Raw genomic sequence first — 6,000 nt, 5'->3', positions numbered from 1 at the left:
AAAATTCTTTGATTAGAGGCACGTAAACTATTTCTGAAGTTCATATTTGTGCTTTCATTCATGGAGATTTGAATTTGTAGGTCCATGTCTTAGGTGTGGCCATCCCAGGCCTGTCCCGGGCCTAATCCCGAGCCAAGTGGCGGGTTGTGGAATCAACTTCCACAAAACAGGCCCCCATTTTCAAACAAGGGTGGCTTGTGGAAAAAAATGAAAAAATGCCATTTAGAAATGGGGGCCCACTTTTAAACAAAACGGGGGCCTGTTTCTAAAAAACAGGCCCCCGTTTCTAAAAAACGGGCCCCCGTTTTGTTTAAAAGTGGGCCCCCGTTTTAGAACAAAACGGAGGCCCATTTTTTTTTGTTTCGAACCCCCGTTACCTTTCGGCTCAGGAGCCCGAAGCACAAACGGGCCCCCGTTTATAAGAGCGCATTTTCCAATGCACGGACTTCCACAAATTTGTGACTCATTACCTTGCACTTGCCCAACATAACTATTTAACACAAACCGGGGCAACCTGAAAGGTTCACCCAGGAAACCGCCAACTCGAATATAAGTGAAATGGAGAAATTGGATAAAATAACTACCATAAATGTCAATGAATTCCATGGCCTCCATTGTCAATCTTTTATTTATGTTTCCCTGCAACTCATGAACCAATCTCCCTGCAAAAATGTCATTCCATCTCATAAAATTCTCTACATATTTTTGTTCCTGCAGGTGAGGATAATATTCATACACCTTTATCCCATCAATCTAGGGTTCATGATGCAACCCATTCCAATCCTGGGTACGTGCAAGCATATAAAATAAATAAGATGACATAAAGAAGCCATTCATTCCTGCAAACCTATTCAGACTTTCATGTAATCTTTCTGCAATTACCTTCCCCCAATCCAGGTAGGCGCTCCCATTCAACATGACTTGGATATAGAAGTACATCCAGTCTTCCCAATAGAAGGAATGGGCATTCCCTTTTAACCTATTCAAAAGAATGACAATGTCCCGCACCTCTGCTATGAAGAATGAATACGACATGCCAATAGTCCAGTCCTCATATGGCTCTTTATGAGGTATACCCATGGTTGCCATTACAGTTTCTCTATCATTTTTTAATAGCACTTCGCCATTGACATTCCTGATGCATCTGTGCTCTGCATCATACCTATTCATACATTCTAGTACCAACTTGGGGCATGGTTCAACAATGGGGAATGTGGCAGCCTTAACCAAACCACTCTTCACTATTATTTCCATCATTGAATTTTGAACTGGGTTTTTGGCTCTCTCGATAAAATTAGAGAGGTCCGCTAGAGCTAATGAAGTATCTCCCATCTCTGGGAGTGAACTAACCAAGCAAGAATTGCGACCTAGTTTGGGCAGGGTGGGCCTCATTATGGCACCTCTGATTTACAAGCAATTTACAAGGATGCAATGAACTTATACACAACAAAGGAGAACGAATGACAACTAATTTTTAGAATAAGAAAATATAGCAGAAGAGAGAATGATTGAAACTAACTTGGTTTCAAAAGAAAATTCTTGAAAAGATTCTACGCACAAACAAAATACCTTTAATTTCTCTCGCTTGCATTACAACTGAAGAAAATTTTAGAAACAATTGCTAGCTTCTGCAACAATGATATACAAAATCACACTTAAAACTTAGCAAGTTGTACAAATTAAGGAAGTTCGTGCGAGCTATCGCCTGATTTGACATATAGCCGACATGCATTTAATGTTCAGATCACTTCATCGCACAACTCACGCCTTGTCATAATTTTTAGAAACTAACCTTTTTGAAATCCCCAGAATATTCTCTTTTCTCGCTGCCACCTTACTTAATGACGCATGTATCAATTCTGCATAGAACTTTTTGGTCTTTAAGAATTCAGACTTTGAACCTTGAAACAAGAACCAAAAAGGGTTCAAAGGTTCAAGTTCAAATAAGAGAAATAACACAGAACAACATAGAATACCAACTTCATGACAAGAAAAATAGCAATTAATGAGTGAAGACGAAACCAACGCATGACCAATGTTGAACCTTGAACCTTGAACCAAAAAGGGTTCAACGGTTCAAGTTTAATACAAATTACAACAAAGCGCCCGCCTTATCATAGAACAAAGTTGCGAAGAGAAGCCCTTTTGAGTGTGTTTTGAACTTTGAACCTTGAACTTTTACAAAGGTTCAAGGACTCGGGTTCAAAGACAAAAAATCTATGACCGAAAGGAAAAGAAAAACCAAAGGCGACCTCTGCAATTGAAATTTTAATGAAAACTAGGGGGGACTAACTATATATATATATATATATATATATATATATATATTTGTTCGTAATATAAAGTCACATTCATATATATATAGACGTATTCCTTTACGTATATACATATATGTATAAATATATTTACACTTATAACATATACATATACATATAATAGTTTGTCGAAAAGTTGATATGATCTCTATAGTTATACCCAATAATGAAAGAGATTTAACACATAAAAAGATCAACACAAGGTTAAACACTAGGATTTAAAAAAGATAACTTACAAAATGAAATTGACCTGGATCATAAATTAATTGCAACACTTACTCTTGACTGTAGCAACTTAGTGTGTGTGTGTGTGTGTGAAGGTCTCAAGACGACGTCGACACATTTTCCCTCTATGTATACTCCTCTCCCAGATGATACTCTCCTTATTCTTTTGGTAGGATGAACTCAACAAACTCCTTCATGGATATCACTTGGGCAATCACACATGTAATCAGAACACTTTCATACATAAAGTTATATTCCATAATAAAGCATTCTTGTATTTCAAATATATTGCGATATGAACAATTTCATCTGTCTTTCATTGCAAGTTTCAAAACACATTAGAAACTAGATCATAACATGTCATTAATGACGATTCGTCCAAATTCATAGTAATTCTAGCTTTATAATATGCTAGTTAAAAGTAAAAACCATTTAGAATTGGAATGAAATACTAAACAAAAATTGGGATTGTAAAATGGAGTTATCAAAATTTACTTTTTATATTCATTTTTTATATCAATTTTTTTATTACCCCAAAGGTGTATTACACTTACATATGGATGCAAAAACGTTCATCAATAAAAAATAAAAAAATAATAATTTGACTTGTTTGTGACACTTGAATGCATAAAAAATAAAAAAAATATTTCATTATTATTTTTTAATTTAATTTTATTTACTTCTCCTCTCATGCACTCAATTAAATAATTTTAATCATATAATGCTAATTATATCTTCACTTGCATCTCTCAACTACCACTCACTATAGTTTAATTGATTAATCAATTCTATCTATCTCAAGGATAAAGATACGAAGAAATATATTAAAGCATAATAACATAATCAAGTATTAATACTAATTTAATATTAATTACAATATCATACTATAATACTAGTTTAATATTAGTTACAATATAATAAATATTAAGTGGAATAATACACAAATACAATATATTTCGACGTACTTTACCTATATTCCTTTAAAGATAGTTATGCTAGTTTATTAGAAATCAAATTAAATGTAATATTTAATTTATTTAAATTTCACAATTTTATTTTTAACAAACCTTAATTATAAATCTTAAGATTTTATTATAATTTAATTATATGTCTTTTGTTTGATTTATATATTTAGGAGAATTTTTATTTAAATATTGGGGATAATATTATTCATAAAAGAGATGGGTACAATAAGATAATAAATCCAAAAAGAAAAAAAAACTAAAAATTATTTGTTAACATAAGGGAAGAGTACCAATAGATAACATACTTCCAATAACCGTCACCTTATTGTCATGTTGAACCCCCAATAGCTATAAGTAGTTAAGTTGCATACGAAGACAACTAAAAAAAAAATCAAAATCCAATGTACCGTTTAGGATCTCTGGGTGTGCGAAGTTAGCTATGACGGCTATTGGTGCTCTTCCCCTACTTATAGCTATTGTTTTGGCTTTTGGGTAATGATGATGCACGTTGTGGGAGCCGTTATGCACCCAAGGGTCAAAAAGTACGCACCCGATACATGCTTAAAGATGTCCCAATAACTGTGCACTTGAAATGACCAATACTTATGCACAAATGTCACAATAGTTGCATACTATGGTACCAATAAAGGTGCACAAATGAGTCAATTATGATCCAAAAATGTTAAAAAATATACCATTATTAATATATATGAAATTTATTAATGAACTGTAAAAAAAATTATAATTTCTTTAAAGTAGTTAATTGAAAATTTAAATGTACAAGAAATGATGCTAGCCCTTGCACATTGCTGAACCTCTATCTAATAAAATAGCTATCAAATAAGATGTTAGACTAATTAAACACAATGTCCTCTTCTTCCACTAGTTAGCCACTCATCTTCTGCTGCTAACTTTGTCACTTGTATGACATGTTGTTCTATGTACGGATTTTTGCATGGACATCGAGAGTTGGAGACAGCTTATTCTGAGGACTTTATATTACAAAACAGTACAATAAAATGTTTGAATTGACTCGTTAGTGTATGGTACTGCGTTAAAAAGTAGTGGAGAGCAGAGTGGGGCCCCAATAGACTACTTTTATCATTATTCTTCTGTCGGCTTACGCATGTCATGTCTATTTTCTAAACTTTATGTCCCTTTCAGCCCGCATAGTCATGTTACTTTACTGATAGAAAGTACTGTTTTTCTTTTTCTCGTAATTTGTCCAATTTAATAGTCCTTTACAACTAGTTGAGGACAGCTATCAAATAAGATACGGATTAAAATTATGAAATTTCCACACCTCATAAAGCATACGGATTTTCAGAGTTTTAATATATATATATATTATTTTTTAAAAATATTATATTATATTATGTTTTTAATATTAATATTTTTTAATATATTTTATTTTTTAATATACTTTCTTTATATTACTATATAAAGTATTGGGTGCTAGAAAGTTAAAAAATAAATTATTTACATATAAGAATTATTCACTATATTTCTTAAATGGATATTATTTTTATATTAAAGACATTTTGAGAAAGTTAAAAATTAATTATTTACTTTAACTTTTATTTGAAGAACTATTTAATATTTATATAAATATTATATTTCAATATATTTTTTAAACAATGCATCAAACTTACTTTAAATTTTATTTGACTATATATATATATATATATATATATATATATATATAGTATGTTATGTTTAAGGTGTACATATCATGGGGTGATGATAGGGGTTAAACCTACATGACATATTTATTATTGAAAGTTCATTATTCAATCTAACATTAGATGATTTAATTTAATCTATAATATTGTATTACCTTTCTTTCACCTAGAATGTATAGCCTTACAAATTATGTGTTTTATACCACTTAATTTAGAAGAGTTGAGGAGAAAAAAATATTTTGTTTTATTAAAAAGGGTAAAACTAATTAGGTCAAACTTTTATTTAATCAAAATTAGACATTGAATTCAAGTAAACAATTCTATTAATGAAGTTACCCCAATAACAAATAAAATAGAATAAACAATGAGTCAATTTAGTCAATGAGTCGATTTTATAAACAATGAGCCAATTTTGTACATATATAATAAGTCAAAAGTATAATACACTAATGATGTATCTATCTTGAATCTTCAAGCTATCCCCTCCAAGCTCTCCCGAACAAAATGGAAGGTAATTACACAATCACATTGAAGAATCTCTATATTCCCCAAACATTATTGTAGCATAAAGTATCTAATAGACTATCAAAATTTGAAAGTATAGTACACCCAACTTTATTATTTGTAATAATGTTGATCATGATTGGCCATTGCAATCTCATCAAAACCTGTACATTACATAAATTAGTTATAAAATGTATTTATAAATGTAAATTTAAAAAGTATTAGAAAATAATTTCATAATTGTTTACCATCTTCTATTTCAATTGCATCCATTGTACCAGGTGCCTGGTTAAGATCAATACGAAATGG

The sequence above is a fragment of the Cryptomeria japonica genome, chromosome 6, assembly GCF_030272615.1.
Source record: "Cryptomeria japonica chromosome 6, Sugi_1.0, whole genome shotgun sequence".
Taxonomy (NCBI): domain Eukaryota; kingdom Viridiplantae; phylum Streptophyta; class Pinopsida; order Cupressales; family Cupressaceae; genus Cryptomeria; species Cryptomeria japonica.
Note: the sequence above shows the minus strand (reverse complement) of the source record.